Below are 16,236 nucleotides of genomic sequence, written 5' to 3'. Positions count from 1 at the left end.
GATGCTTGATTAAAGATAGACAGATATAACATGAATTTGCAGCAGTTTGAGCAAATGGCCATGGTGGACTTTGATGCACTGTCAGCCTTAAGCAGTTTCTTAAGCAGGACGACATGCACTGAAGGGAAGGGCCTCCGCCCCCCTCCCCCCCTCTGGATCCTTCACTGCTATGGCTTCAAAGGAATCCTGCAATTAGAACGCAACACCACAAAGGTATGAGCCATCTGCTGATCCCCTCTAAAGATACTGCGGCACACGTGACCACTCACGGCGGTACAAACTACGCATTTCCTGTCGGACTCGCGCAGCCCCCCCCCCTCCCCAACCCTGCAGCTCCTATCTCCATGTGCCCATCGCGCGAAGGAGACGCTCACCTCGTTTGATTTCTGCTTGAGCCCCATTTGTTAGCAGTGCTGCGCTTTCACTCGCACATAGAGTATACGACGCACAGGGTGATGTAATCGCGATTTCGACTTGATATGGAAGATCATGGTGAAGCCGAAAAATTTGCCTGGAGTGTTTATATAATTGCTATCGCAAAAAAAATGTTGCAGTGGCTTAGCTCGGCTATGCCAGGATAACGTAGCGTTAGCAAAGGTTCAGCTGATTATTCTTAGCTTTCCTGTCTAGGATTAGCTTGATTATCATTCTTACTGCTGCTCCAATGACACACACACGGTATACGTATTATGTGGCACATGTATATTTATTTTGCCAGGCAACTACTTCGGGATCTGATCAGTTAAGCTTCTCCGCTCTTCTGCGCCGTTGAGCAGCATTTGCGCTCTCCTTCTCCATGGCTATACCACACTGGCAAACGCCAGTCAGAGGCGCTATCAAGCGGCTCCAGCGCAGTGTCAGACGGCGACTGCACAGCGAAGGCCAATAGCTGCGCACACGCTGGTGCCAATACGTCTGCCACAGCTACAACTTCACTCCTCTGGAAAGCGCAGACCGGCGGCGGCGGCGGAGTGCGCGGTATGTTCCGGCACCGGTGCGCCAGCTGTGTGACATCACTGATTCTCGCGCATGCGCAGCACGGCTCTTGAGGAGGCACGCGAAACTGGTAGCTAACCCTACAAAAGCGAAATAGCTGTGGGATAAGACCGCATGAAAGCATGACAGCAGCCTGAATTACGGCACATCTTATCCGTGTTTCTGTTTTCCGACATCGCACGCCGAATCGAGCAAGTGGGACCCATGCCGGCGTCGCGAATTTCGGTCGCCACTATGCAGTGGCTCCGATAAGTCTTGTAATTCGGCTTTGTAGCAAAACATACACATAAGCAGTGGTGTGGCTGGTATAATTGAGAGCTGCAGCCCCCCAAAAATATCGGTCGACTGCCTAAAATTTGTTTCAGGAGTGCCCTCTCTGAAAAAAAAAAAAAAAAAAAAGCTTTCACTTGCTGCAAATGTGCCTTTTAGTTAAGCTCGCTCTTGCCCGGAAATTGATTCTATTCTTCACAGAGTCCTAACTCCTAAATAGCATCTTTGAAGCTCGGGATCAGAGCGAGTGAGCTCTCCGATAACCGCCAACAAGCATAGCCTTTTTTCTTGCCGATCGTGATGGCTTGCAAGATACCAGCCTTGTCAACGACATCCACTTCCTGAACGATCGCGATCGCTTGCAAGATAACTCAAGCTCGTTACATCTACTGCTACCACCTCTACCACTAATCATGCTTGTTACTTAACAAGCGGCGATAACAAAAGCACCACATCGGGTGCTAACGCGCAGCACGCACGACAGAGAATACAGAACTACACTGCGTCGTCACAGAACACCCTGAACCTGAAAACACTGTGCGATACGATGTGCCGTGGTTCATGGTTCCCGCATGCCACGCATTAGCCCGATTCTCTCCCACTTCAAAGGTCCGAAGGCGATGACAGCATCGAGGTTCGCCACTTCCCCGCAGCCGCAGCGGCCGTTTGATTTGAAAAATGCGTTCACAAAATATCGAGCCAGCGCTACCGCGACTCTCGTTGCCTTTCAATAAAGTTACTGTGGATTTTCTCTGATGGGAGCACAATTTCCCCGAGTTTTCTTTAAGTATTAAAGTATGAGCTTGCACTATACATTTATTATTTAAAGAGGGACATGGCACTTGAAAAAAAATTTTATTTCTTGGTCGATTTTGATGAAACTTTTTGAGCTTATGTATATTATGTGTGCTGATTTCTAATATGCAGTTATTTTTGTAGTATAATGTGTGGTTTTTAAGATACAAAATATTTCATGTGCCTTTTGGGGAGCAAGCCTTTTCTAAACTGTGAATGTTGCAAAGTAAATCAGCATATCGCGATGACCTGGAATCAGAACTGCGTGCAGTGCAACAAAAATGGATGTCCTAAACGCATTAGAACAAAAGCTATGGCATTTAAGAGCAGTGTCCCCCCTTAATAGTAGCAGCAATTTGAGTAGGAAACAGTATTTACTCCTTCACATGTGTCTCTTGCACTTTCACATGTGATACCAAATCGTATGGAGCCGTCCCTGGAGCTGTGCAAACATCACATTTCCTCTCAACATTTAGGCCCATTCACCTTGGCTCGCTCAAGCTTTGTACCCTTCACATGACACAAGCACACAACTCCGAACCTTTCCCTCCTGTGGACTCCAGGTAGAGAGTCATTGGGAACCATCAGGCACACTCCTGTGCCCGAGCAAATGCCAGCCAGGTAGCGCTATCTGACAAGACGCTGTACCCACGCCACATGTCGGGGCGTTATCTCCCTGCATGCTCCTACCCATGCAACTCTATTGCGCGATGAGGCAGCAGTTTGGCATCGCCTTCAGGCAAGACATTTCCTGCTCTCTGCCCAAGCAAGTCCCCACACTGCCATGATTATTACGTAACATTTCCAATGCTGTGCAATATTTTTAACATTGGACCAATAATTCTGATGTTTTCACACCTGGTCAGGTTAGAGAGATGCTCAGCTACACGTTTCAACAACAGTTTCGACCGTTTGTGTGCAATAAATAATCTAACCAACGTGTAAAATGTGTACTGACCATTGTTTACAGTACAATGTGGTGTATTCATTTATTTAACATTCTCCCTGAACAAAAAAAAAATTGTGATGATGCAACAACAAAATGCTTTTTTAGGGTAACATGAGAACGAGTGTGAGAAGTGAAACAAAAAAAGAAAAAAAACTACAACTCTTCTTTTTTCTTAGCGGAATCGTCGCTTTTCTCATCTTTGGCTTTGTGATCCTTTGCCTTCTTGTCGTCCTTCGCCTTGTCGTCCTTGGGCGGCTTGGGCCGCTTAAAGGCGGGGAAGACGCTGAAGTCCGAGCGGTCGGGGATATCGTAGGAGAAATTTTCCTTGACGAACTTGATCAGTCCGAAAGCCTTGCGGATGCCCTGGAACAACTTGGGGTGCATCTTGTCCTTAGCTGACACGAAGTAGATGGTGGGGAAGTCATCGACCTGGGTTGAAGAGGCAAGATTTGTTGAGGTGACCACGAAGATAGTCGTGGTTTGTTTGCGACTGTGAGGTGTGTCCAAATATTGAGGCAGAACATGTTCCTCGGGTGCATGCAGTGGTCACTAACCAAAGATCAACTCAAGTCAATGTGTCCGACTGACTGATGCTTCTAAGGGCACATGTAATAGATGGCTGATTTGCCTATGGTTTCAGAAGCAAGAAAAGGGGACGAAGACATCGTATTCAGATTCATTCGTGAACGGTGTACATGCCATGCAACTCGGGCCTGGACACCTAGCTTTCACTTAGATCGGGTGCTAGCCAGCACTGATGCCCATACGCATCTATGGATATCTTGTACGAACTTCGTTCAGCATTAGTTATACCTTAGCAGCTAGCGATACTAATGTGTCTGAGAGCACAAGCAGACCAGCCATTCGCGTGTACAGTTGAAACTCAATCTAACAAATTTTCCGATCTAACGAAGAAATTTCCATTTCCCGGCAGACACCCATTGGGTTCAATGTTGTCATCAACTAGAACTAATGAAGCAGTAAATCCGATTTAACGAGGTTTTCCCAGAAATTGATGAGCGAAAAATGCAATCATTTCAAATATTGACACAGACTGGTTTTCTTCGAGCGTGCGCCGCAACACTTACGCGTTAATACATTTAGCTGGCCTAGTCACGGCTATAGTTTTATTTTGACGAGGCTGCACGCCGTGCCCATTCAAGAAACGGTAGACTAGGGCTACAGGAACGTTGTTCCTGTAAATGTTCCCACAGGAACATGGCGGTTGCTTTCGTTATTTCAGGATTTATGCGACAGATGACATTGATAGTTTCCTTGCAACTTTCTTACTCCGCCTGCGAACGTAATCACTGCATTCATTCTCCATGTCTTTGCACATCGGCAGCTTGTTGCCCAGACTTGGCAGGCTCCATGTCCGAGCTGCAAGGCGCACGTGAACCCCCCCCCCCCTCCCCCCTAATCACCTAGGAAGGGGGATGGGGGGGGGGGGCAAAGTCTACCCCATACGTTTACTCACTTATGGCCACGCAATTTTTTGACAATGGCGGCCGAAGGCCCCTGATGTTGCATTTCGAGAACAGTTTACTTCCAATTTTTACTGCAGGAAAGGCAGGGACCAAAGGCAGGCCATTGTAAGAAGCACGTCACCGCTTCATCTTTTTATTTTTTCATCCATTGTGAAGCATGTCATCTTTGAATCGAACAACCGGGGGGGAGGGGCTGCGATGACCCCCCTAAAGGAGAACCCTGCGCACGCCTATGCCGGGCTGCCCTTGCGGAGTTTTCAGACGCGCAAGCGGTTGTTAGTGGTAGGTTTCAGGTGCCGCTACTTCGCAATTTTAGGTTTTGAACGACAGAAAAATACCTCTCTCGACTTTACGAATTTCCCGATATAACGAAATAAATTGAGCGCGGGTCATCACTTGGTTAAATCGAGTTTCAACTGCATTTCCTCGAATTTTCGAAGCCGCACAACCGCCAACCCCTCTTACCTTGAAGATGCCTGGGAAGTCATTCTGTGTGGCGTCGATGATGGCGGACTGGAAGCGGTCAGGCGCCTGGTAGTCGATGCGGTTGTAGCAAAGTTCGAGCTCCTCGACCAGCTCGTCGCACATGTGACAGTCGGGACCGCGGAACATGATGAGCGTGTCCTTGTCAGAGGCCATAACCAACTCCTCGAACGTGCTGCCCACGACCGTGAGAACGTCCCTCGTCTGCTCGCGCGGTGGCGTCTGGGAGCGCACGTACTGCTTCAGGGTACCTGCGTCCCGCGTTCACCGGCATCAGAAAATCCTCAGGCGCGCTCACTTGCGTCGCGATAGTCGCCGCGGTAAAATTTCTAGTGATACGTTCGCCCCCTCTGATTCACTAAACAATTCGTCGTAATGTGGTCGTGCCCCGCGGAAGATCGATCACCCAAGACAAGTGCCTTAAGTGCCCTCCCGAAGGCATTTGTCTTGGGTGCCCCGTAATAACAAAATACTGGCGCTACCCCTGATCAGGAAATAATTACTGAGCAGTAGAAGGCCGCGTTGCTCAGCACCGACCGTCTTGAAGGCCAAGGTCGCCAAAAAAGCGAAGTAGGCGCCCGCGTTCAGGAGCTTGTGACCGCTTTCGACCCGTCGGCGTAGCCAGGGGGGGGGGGGGGGGGGGGGGGCTTCCTCCGAATTTTTTGTGATACATGGTGTTTTACCGAAAATAAATCACAAAAATAGGCGTTTTTCTCAAATAGTCAAGGCTTTCAGCAACTGCCCCCCCCCCCCCCCCGAAAAAAATTCCTTGCTACGGGCATGCTTCAAGCCCCCCAAAATTTTTCAATTTTGCATGTGCACACAAATGCACCAACACATAAACGTTGGTTAAACTCCCTCTCCTCTGAAAAAATTTCTGGCTGCGGCCCCGACTTACAAAGCCACCCTTAACCTTAACATGATTTTCAATGAATACTTCACACATTCGCTCCCTATAGTCGAGGACGTGCGCGCTCATCGTTCTCACCTTGAAGCACGGACTCGACGAAGTTGCGCAGATTTGCGCTCTTGAAGTCGTCCACTGGCGCCATGCGGTAGCGCTCGCGCTCGGACATCCACATGCCCACGTTGACCTCGGCGCCGCTGTCCTCGAGGCCGAGGCTCTTCAGGTCGTCTTCGAAGTCAGTCTCGTGCGACACGGCGAACAGCACGCGGCCCTTGTACTGCAGGGCAACCTTCAGAACCTTGTGCCGGATGCGCTGTGTCTCTGCGCGTGCCACCATTACCAAATTTGGACGTTGTGCTTCGTTGCGATGTGCAGTGTTCGAGATCCCTGGAGACGGTACTGCTTCCTGACCCTTCAACCTATTCCCCCTGTCTCACGCCATGCCTCCCGATCGGGATTTTGCAAGTCCATCGAAGTAGGAAACGTACGTTCCTGAAGCCGCACACTGAGTGATATGTGCATGTGCTTGTCTAAACCCTGCTCTGTTTATCACTGTTGTTATAACAGCGCTTGGTTCATGCGTGCACACTGTCACTGCTTTAAAAAAAAATAATCTCGCGATCTCCTCGGCATATTGATAGAGAAAAAGTAATTCATCGGCATGAAAACGTACCCCGTTCTTACACGTCGGTTTTATCGCGCCCCGCGTGTACCGCATGTAAAGAGCTTGAACGCTCCGATTGTCGTCAATGCCATCATCCCGTCCCAAGCGTCATACAACTGGGTGTGCGGGTCGTGATGTCGCATACGGTTGTTTCTTATACCTTCCTTGTTGTCGAAGCCAAAGTCGACGTCGTAAAAGACGACAACGATGGGATACTTGTTGATGTACTTCCAGAGGTTGGCCACGTCCCGGAAGCCGACCAAAGGAAACAGGTGCTCCTCCATGAATCGCTCCATGTGCACCTGAGTCGCATCGGGCTGCACGCAAAAGGAGCGCCAATGTAGGGCGAAACGCAGCAACGTACACGCCAGGGCAATATCGTCTTGTAATTTAGGTGACTATTTTGCGCCTATGCTGTCCGAATGATAAATCGCACGAATCCACTGTAATACTTCACCAAAATGGCGGCGCTTTCTGGCACCCATCCAGGTGCCACTAAGGTCTTTGAATGCGAATTCCCCACATTAGGCTGAAAACTTCGTAAGGGAATTGCGATTTTACCTTTAGAACTTACAGTGGATTGCGAGGCTGTTAGTGGCACAATATATTTGCAAGTCGGCCGTAAGTGCACCATCAGACTGCATTTACTGCATTTGCTTGCACTTGTGATACCGGCATAGAAACAGGTGGCACTGGATGCGCTGGCGTAGCTTGGGGGGGGGGGGGTGGCTGTTGCAAGATGTGAATACGGCCATGACGAAAATTTGTCCGAAACTGCAGCTGTTTTCATTCACTACATGCAGTTAAAAATAAAGACGTTCCAGGACGCACCCTGCTGAAGGTGTAGTAGGCTCCTCGTACGGAGACCGCAGAATCTCGGGGTGGATGAGCACGAGCGAGTTCTCGGTCACCTTGTAGTGCCTGGCCAGCTCCATCGAGTAGGTGTGGTAGAAAGTGTGACGGCCGCGCAGGTAATTCGCTGCGAGTGGGCCCCAATACTTGTGACGTGCACATAAAACTATACACCGCATCGCGGACCTCGCTACTATAACTGCTGACGTAATAATTTGGCGTTGCGGCAACAACACAGCGGTATGACACCCCGTCATTTTAGGTACGCGTGCAGCTATGTCACGACCTATACCGCGTATTGTTTTAATGAACTGAGCAATGATATCGGTGCAATCCACAGTTCCAGAAGAGGCGTTGAAAACGACACGCTTAATTTGTGTCGCAGGGCCCCTTTAACGACGAATTTGTTTTTTTTTCCCCTGGCAATTGAGACACAGGAGTCCCTGGCGAGCGACTCCCACCCATGTACAATCAACTGCGAAACCGCGGTATTTTAACCTTATTAGCTGCAGAAACGTTAATTATTTGTGCTCTCGATTGCAGCTCATTCGCAAAGTACCATGGAATCCGACGCGATGATAAGAGTTTCAGGTATTACGGCGCATGCGACTCCGGTCGCGCGTCCTATACACTCTTAATCAGGTCCCGCTTAAAGTGCTCGATATAGCCAGGAAACCGGACATTTTTCGACTGGTTTCCTGAATATAGCCAGCACATAACCAGGACCTGATTGAGAGTGTAGTAAGCGACAATGGTGTACGCTTCTCGAGGTGCACTTCGCCGCACTCGCGCCTACTTTGTACTTTTTTTTCGGACATAAGGGCTTACTTCACCAATTGAGTCACCAAGAGCCAGTTGAAAACTGCGAGCAGAAATCGCGCGACGTTTGCGTCGTTTCGGTCGAGACGGGCCATCGTGCGATCGTAATATGCGAAGAAACGTATTACCCGCAGCCTCAAACTCCTTGTAGAAAGGTCCGCGGGACTTGCTGAAAACTGCCAGAACGGTGATGGTGATCGGGTGTGGATGGCCTTCTTGAACTGCTTCAGCGTGCTGACCTCCTGGCTCGGTACGGGGACAGGTTCAGCATGGTGGTTCACGATGCCGGCCTCCTCGCGGGGGCCGTTGTACTCGAAGCGCCGTCCGCGCCGGTACAGCAGCAGCGTCGGGTAGCTGCGCACCTCGTTGACCTCGGCCAGGCTCTTCTCCTTGGTGGCGTCCACCTTGCCGAGAGGGATGTTGTACTCCTTCAGGCGCCGCGCAGCTCGCTCGAACTCGGGAGACAAGCGGCGGCAGTGGCCGCACCTGCAACAGCATACAGGGACGGGCGCTGTTAGTTGGCATTTTGACGCAAGCGTAATCGGCCCTTCTCGGGCACGTGAAAACCGTCCGACAGCGAAGATGCAAGAGCGCGAGTGTATGTGATTGGCTAACGAGATCACGAGCATCATCACCCATCATCATTTCGTTTTATTTTTTTTTATACACTCCCCTCTGGTCACCTGACCTGCGTGACTACTACTACTACTACTCCTACTACTACTACTACTATATACTACTAAGACGACGACGGCACAGGGTAGACCACGGTGTTAGAATAGGTTATTCTAACACCGTGGGGTAGACTAATAAGACAGCTTCGAAATATAGAAGGACATGCTTGGCAAGAGGTGGTGGGCTGTCGACAGTTGGTTCATCAAGTGCAGTAAGCTGCCTGTTGACAACTTGACGAGCCGGCCGCCCCCATTACAAGAATTTACGGCAGCACAGAAAGTTACATTTTACATACAAATTGAAAAAAAAAAAAAAAGGCACGGAAAACCACAATAGTGAACACACATCTTGGTGCCTAAACAACATGCGATGCACTTACCATGGAGCATAGAAGTAGATGAGCATCAGCTTGGCGTTGTTTATGGTCATCGTGAAGTTAACAGCAGTCAGTTCCAACGACGCCTCTGGGGGTGGCTCGAACATTGGATCCGTCTTCTCGGCCATCGCGTCGACGATGCCTGTTGATTAAGAGCAGCGCGCGTCAGCGAACGGGTGCAACCGGAACGCGATGCAACATGGGACTTAATTTTTCTTGTATTTACAGAATCCAGTGTGGGCGGAGTCCTAACGAGCGCGTATACGCCTGGTGACAACCTCATCCGAAGCTGTTCGTTACGCGATTACTGTTATAAGCCAAACCTCATAACGAAGTCGCGTCTGACACAGAAATAGCTTCGTTATATCAGGAAAATTGTTATAAACGTGTATTCATTACACTGCATTAGTGGGAGCACTATTCTTCGTTTACTTGGTTACAACCGATAATTCGTAATATCCGTGTTCGTTATTTCGAAGTTCGGTTGCGTAGGAATGCTCCGAAAGGAAACCTCAAAAGTGACGCCCGGCAAAGATACGCACCGAAATGACTACACCCTTTATTTACTCCTTTCAGAGGAATAAAGAAAGGGTGTAGAAGAAAGGGTTTACTCCTTTCAAAGGAGTAATGAAAGGGTATAGTGTTGACCATTTGTGTGAGCGCTCCCTTGGCGAGTTTTGCTAGTCAAAATACTCTTTCTTTAAAGCTGGCTGGGCTTCCACAGTGAGAAGGACAGCCCGAAAAATGAAAATAAGACATGTAAGCAGCAACCGACCTTCAGCCGAGAAGGTGTTCTCGTACTCGGTGGTGTTTCCGCGGTGCGAGAAGAAGAGCGTCGGGTACTTGTTGACGCTGAAGCGGTTGGCCAGCTTCTGCTCCACCGTGGTGTCCACCTTGGCCAGAATCACCTGCGGGTCTCGATGACGAAGCGTCAGGGCCGCCCGTGCATACTCGGGCTCCAGCTTCACGCAGTGCTCGCACCTGCACAGGCATCGGTGTCCACAGCAGTGCAGCAGCAGTGTACGTGCGTGTTTTTCTCGGTTCCCATTTGTATACACAATCCACGTGGTGGTCTAGCGGCTATGGTGTCGCGTTGCTAAGCTCGAGGGCGCGGGTTCGATCCCTGGGCCATGGCGGCCGCGTTTCGATGGGGGAAAGGTGCAAAAACGCCCGTTTACATGGATTCATGTGCACGTTAAAGAACAACAGGTGGTCTAACCTTCATCCGGAGTCCCCCATTACGGAGTGCCAGGTCATAATCGTGTTGTGGGATTTCGGCACGCAGAATCCGAGAATTTAATTAAACTTTCATTCATGTTCGTTTTGTTGGTTTAGCCAATCATGATCATTCATGATCATGTCGTGGACTCGTGGCATGCTTATTACCGCTTTTCCACTCAATCACCTGACCGGAGCACGAGAGAACTTATAGCACTGCAATGACTTATTGAAATGTCTGCTAAAGGGTACAAAAGTCATTCATTTTACATAGGTCATTTGATAATGCACGCAATTGACAATGCACGAGTAATGCGCGTGCCGCAAGCGGAATCGCTGCTCTGTTATCGTCAAAGCCGCAAGGTTGCGGATCGGGGCTCACCATGGCGCGTAGAAGTTGATGAGCATGTAGCGCGTGTTGTTCACCACTTCGTAGAAGTTTGAGATGTTGAGCTTGAACACGTTCATCTCGACCTTGACACCCATGGCCTCGATGTCGACATGGGTTAGCGTGGGAGCAGTGTCTTGCTCGAACTTGGGCTTCTTGGGCTTATCCTCCTCCTCCTCCTCGGCCGCGCCCTCCTTGGACTCGTCGTCCTCAGTCTCCACCTTCACGTCTCCATCCTTCTCTTCCGTCTTGGCCTCACCCTCGGTCGTCTTGGCCTCGCCGCCCTCAGTGGTCTTGGCGCCACTATCGCCACCGCCCTCGGTCTTCTGCTGCACAGTAATTTAGTGTGGACGTTACTCGCTCTGCATTGCCTGCAATAGCTTGGGTGCGCAACGGGATAGTCACTGGCGTTGTTAACTGGCGTTGCGAACTGAAATATGAAAGTCGCAGGCGTTGCCTTAGCGTATTTTGCAAAGGCAGCGAGTAGTGGTTACGGTGCTTGACTGCTGACCCGCAGGTCGGGGGATCGAATCCCGGCCGCGACGGCCGCCTTTTCGATGGAGCAAAAATGCTAAAGGCCCGTGTGTTTAGACTTAGGTGCACGTTAAAGATCCCCAGGTTGTCGAAATTTTTGGAGCCCTCCACTACGGCGCCTTTGTCACAACGAAATTATGGCTTTGGGACGTAAAACCCCAATAATCATTACTGAGCATAATAGGACATATAATCACTAGCGTACATGGGACGGATACGATAAGAAGGAACACGGGACCACGCTAGTCCCCTTCTCGTTCCTGTCCCCTTTTACGCTAGTTACCGTGTCCTATTATGCTCGATACGATCTTGCCCAACTTTCCGTCTTAATTATTGGTTTTGACAAAGCCCTAGATATCATTACTGTGGTGTTGATGGCACGTCCTCTCCGCGCTTATGTTATTTTAATATTTCACTTCTACTTTCGTGGATGTATAGACGGGGCTGTTTATTACACTCTAATAGGGCGTTGAACGCCTTCAAAATTAAAATCGCATTGCTGGATTGCGACACGTCACATAGGGCGCGTACATATGTAGGTATCGTTTAGTTACTGTATAGGCTCCCCAGTAACTCTAGGCAGTAGCGTAGCCAGGGGAGGGGGGCGCACCGGGCCCGTGCCCCCGATTTTTTTTTTTTTTTTGCCATTGCATATAGAGCCCAAAATGACACTCGAGCACATGTGCCTGCCCGTCCCTCACTTCAGATTAATTAAGGTGGTGCACCCCCCCCCTCCCTTGAAAAAATTTTCTGATTACGGCCCTGACTATAGGGTATCGTCCGGGAACATTACACGGCCCAGTTGGAAAAAAATCGAAATTTTGAAATGGCTGTAGCGCCTTCGGAAACTTGACGTGGCTCGATCGTGTTGAGCATCTGCGTTTCCACCAGCATCCCGGGCAGGAAAAAAAAGAATCCTGACATAGCTTGATAATGAAGAGACGCTTGAAACACCAAGCTCTTTACATACCGTTGGTTCCTGCAGCTCCGGTGCCAGCTTACCACTGTCCACGTCCAGACCGGGTTCCTTTCGACCGCCACCTGCAATATGCGCAGCAAAAAAAAAAAAAAAAAAAAAGAATATAAGCCCGAGAACTGCCCATTACGTCAGACAAAGAACTCGGCACCAGTTTCACTTCACAACTGTGCGCCTATTGACAAATAGAGAGGTCCAACATAGAAAACATAGAATGGCAAATAGCTTCGCGTTGTGCAAGTCGCACAGAACTTCAGACAAGGTCATAAGAAGAGAAAGTGAAAAATGGGTGTTAAATGCATCGTTTTGACTTTAGCTTTATACATACCCCATTCACACGATGACGATCAAGCCCGATCAGGATCATGAAGTGTGACATATATTGATTATTCGTTGGCGACGTCTCGTCCAGAGTTAACTGAAGTTGCCAAAAAGACGGCAGAATTTCGGATGTATTAAAGGTCATGCCCATAGGCGTGCGCAAGGTTCCCCATTAGGGGGGGAAGGTTCATCGCAGCGCCCCCCCTACCAAGTCAATGTACGAGGCAGATTTTGCGCCCCCCCCCCCTCTTAGGTGACTAGGGGGGTCAATGTATGGGGCAGATTTTGCGCCCTCCCTCTCAGGTAATTAGGGGGGCGCCCCCCCCCCCCCCCACCCCGTGCGCACGCCTATGGTTATGCCACCATCAAGGTTTATCCTCGCTGTGAACTGACGTTCACGTCTTCATGCTCAGGCGATGTGTCAAGTGGTCGATCCGCAATCCTAACTCTTGTAGCCTCTTAAGTCGCGAACAGCAACATTCCCAAGCATCATGAGCCTAAGGACACCCTCTGTTCCAGGACGGTCATACGCTGCAGTCCGCGATGCGCTACGCACCGGCGGCTTACGTGCCCAGGACATAAACCGTGGAATGTGGGTTGATAAGCCGCTTAAATATATCGAGGGGCTTACCTTCGCTCAGCGTCTGCTCCATGTCACCGCATAAAACATTCCCTACAAACATAGAAGCTAAGACCAGAAGCGCGAACTCCGTCTTCATCTTGGACGTCTTGTTCGAATCGACGCACCACCGCCAGCTACCTGGTCCACACTGGCCACGCAGAGATGTGGGATGAAAGAAGCCACCGGTACACGTAAGTAAACCTTATTGGTCGAAACTCTGGGACGCGCGTGAGAATGAGCGCTTTTTTGGGCGTGCCATTGATATTAGCTTCTTCTTTTTCTCTGCTGCGTACCTGCAGTGTTGGCAATGGTTGGCTGTTCCCATGGAGGATTTAAAAACCCTCCTTGGTTGTGGGCCGATCTCCCTGAATGAGTAGGTGCCGATAATCCCAGGAGCATCATCATCATCATTGTTCCTCAGCAACGGATTGTAGTCATAAGCGAGCACGTGCTCGAACCCTGCGTAAAGGCACATCTTCAAATGTTTAGGATTTGGACATTAATCTTAAATGGCATAGTCGTACCTTGAGTGTGTATGGAGTACAGCGCGGAGAAACAGAACGTCTTGAATTCAGCTGAAAGTGGCCGTTTATTGTGTTATTGTATGCCAACAAAAAAAGAGCCGAAAGCAGACCCGTGGACGTTGTGAACAAACTGTAATTTTCTCTACAGCTCTGCGGCTATCATTGGAGGAATGTGAATAAATAGTTCTCGTGGCTTTACGATAACGGCTTGACTCAGGTAAAGTGCAGCGTAGCATAGAGTTCGTTTTCGCCGTAGAACTAGGAAAAGGAACCATAGAAAGGCATATAAAGAAGCTGGCCGCCATAAAAGTTGGAAACTCGGATGGGAGCCTATCGCTGCTCCTTGTGTGTGTTTTTCTCTCGACGAAAGAACACACCGCGTTTTATCTGAGTAAAGTCATTTTGTCCAGCTCCTCCACACCATGTACAATCGCCGCACGCATAATTAAAATCACAAGAACAAATTTAGGACCTGCTCATGCTTTTAGCACCACATAAAAATTACGCACGAACACGCTTTCGGTTTTGGTCTAGGATGTCCTCCGAGACGACAACACCAATGTATGCATAATAAACAGCGTCTTAGAGGCCATAATTTCGTGTTACCTTTTCCCATCCGAGCGGGGGATATTGTTTACAAGCTCGTACCGCAGGCTGTCCTAACATACTTCGGCGTCAAGTTTGCGGCCAGATGCGAGTAAACCCCATAACACGTCACGAAACTAGGGTAACGAAACTCTGTCCTAAAACACTTTTGCAAAGACACCATTACGTGTGCCAGGTGGCGCTAGCCAACATTCTCATTCAACGTGTGTGGCGTGCACGTGCGCTTCATATGCTCACGCATGGGAAGAAGAAATAAATAAAATAAAAAAGGATGTGCCGATAAAGAAAAGTTCCTTCCCTCGGAGAGTGATCCCATCTGATTCGGAAGTGATGGCGACGGCCAGTGGCAGTGGAATAAGGCACGGTTCTTCTTGGGTACAGAGGAAGATCAACCTGAGGCCACAGCACCGGGGCGGCCATCTCATAACGGACGAGGTTGTGAAACAAATGCCAGAGATTTCCCAGTTCGCCGTCGGCCTCTTTCACATACAGAGTAAGCAACTGCTCGCACCTTCAGCTTCTCGTGTTTGGAGCTTACACGAGACTGCTTTCGATGGTATAAACTTGCGCGCCTCCCCTAACTGACGGTTTCATCGAACTACGTCGGTGGCATATTTACAGGGTGCTCAATCTGTGCTCTCGTGTGCGATCGTATGCTTTCGGAAAATCCACGAGCTTTAAAAAAACGTCTCAGCCTTCGTCTTGGAAGCGGCCGTAATTATCTGCTGATGTTCGCGTGATTTTATCTCATCTCACCGTCGCGTCTCCCCTGCACACATCCGCGTCTGCCCTGTCGCTTTATAGAAAGTTATGTGTGGACAACATATTTTGATGCTTTGTACCCGCTGTACTCACTGCCGTGGTGAATCCACGCGGATTCGCCTCTTCGCTGTATTTCGCACCCGTTACGATATCAGTTCAGTACATCGCATCTTTCTAGGATTCGTGACACGCCGTTTATAAATCCCAGCCTACTTGTACACAGGAAGGACGGAGAGTCAAGGGATACGTGAGTCCAATGTCTCGTAATGTTTATTAGGCTCCTTATTACCAGTAGTCGTTATCTGTATTTGCTTGTTGCCTATAGCTGTCCTGGGTGGTATCTCCGGGGTGTTAATATTCGTGACCGGTCTACTCGAACTTGGTCATTTGGACCCTAGCTCTCTACTTTCCAAACGCACTGTCAGAACTGTACACTAACTGCATTCTACGAAGTGCTGACGAGAACTGACGAAAAGAGCAAAACTCAGCCGTTTAAAAGCTCGATTCCATCGATTAGGTAACAGAGCAGATTGGTAGCTAATATCAGCTTTGTAATTCTGCCGGCAAGGATATAAACGTAACTGTGCAAATGAGTACGAAGAGCGCCTTTCTAAAGCGAATCTAAAGGAAAGCACCCTAGTTAGAATAGAGTAGTGTACAAGTGAGGGATTCAGCCGCACTGTTATGTTTTACCAAAAAAAAGAAAAAAAAAGAAAAAGCTAACTGTGCGAGTCTTCCAGCACACAAGTGGCGCTCTTAGTAAAAACAGCAGGTGTCATAATGGTAGTGTGTGCCGTTCTGACACGTTAGGAAACAGCTTCACTGCCCTAGACATTGGCTTTATCAAACATTGATGCCGTGGAGATGAAACCTGTGAGATGGTAGCATGTAATGGGGAATGTTTATACCTGACCATACTTGAGGCACCATTATTGGCTGCACATACTTGCCAGGCTACACAGCAACATAAACATCTAATATCCAAAGTGTCCTCAGTAGTGTTAGTTATGTA

General features: G+C 49.2%; 4 protein-coding genes across 29 annotated transcripts in view; all 4 read left to right on the top strand.

Moving 5' to 3' along the window:
- LOC119387201 (ras-related protein M-Ras) overlaps window positions 1-16,236 on the top strand; it is a 91,080-nt gene that overhangs the window by 15,651 nt on the left and 59,193 nt on the right. The gene's annotated exons all lie outside the window — the stretch shown is intronic.
- Window positions 1-16,236, top strand: part of LOC119387197 (D-3-phosphoglycerate dehydrogenase) — a 98,996-nt gene that overhangs the window by 36,084 nt on the left and 46,676 nt on the right. The gene's annotated exons all lie outside the window — the stretch shown is intronic.
- Window positions 1-16,236, top strand: part of LOC119387198 (pyridoxal phosphate phosphatase PHOSPHO2) — a 107,897-nt gene that overhangs the window by 59,831 nt on the left and 31,830 nt on the right. The gene's annotated exons all lie outside the window — the stretch shown is intronic.
- LOC119387204 (partitioning defective 3 homolog) overlaps window positions 1-16,236 on the top strand; it is a 179,741-nt gene that overhangs the window by 158,938 nt on the left and 4,567 nt on the right. The gene's annotated exons all lie outside the window — the stretch shown is intronic.

The sequence above is a fragment of the Rhipicephalus sanguineus genome, chromosome 3 (assembly GCF_013339695.2).
Source record: "Rhipicephalus sanguineus isolate Rsan-2018 chromosome 3, BIME_Rsan_1.4, whole genome shotgun sequence".
Taxonomy (NCBI): Eukaryota; Metazoa; Arthropoda; class Arachnida; order Ixodida; family Ixodidae; genus Rhipicephalus; species Rhipicephalus sanguineus.
Note: the sequence above shows the minus strand (reverse complement) of the source record. Positions and strands in the feature narration are given on the sequence as shown.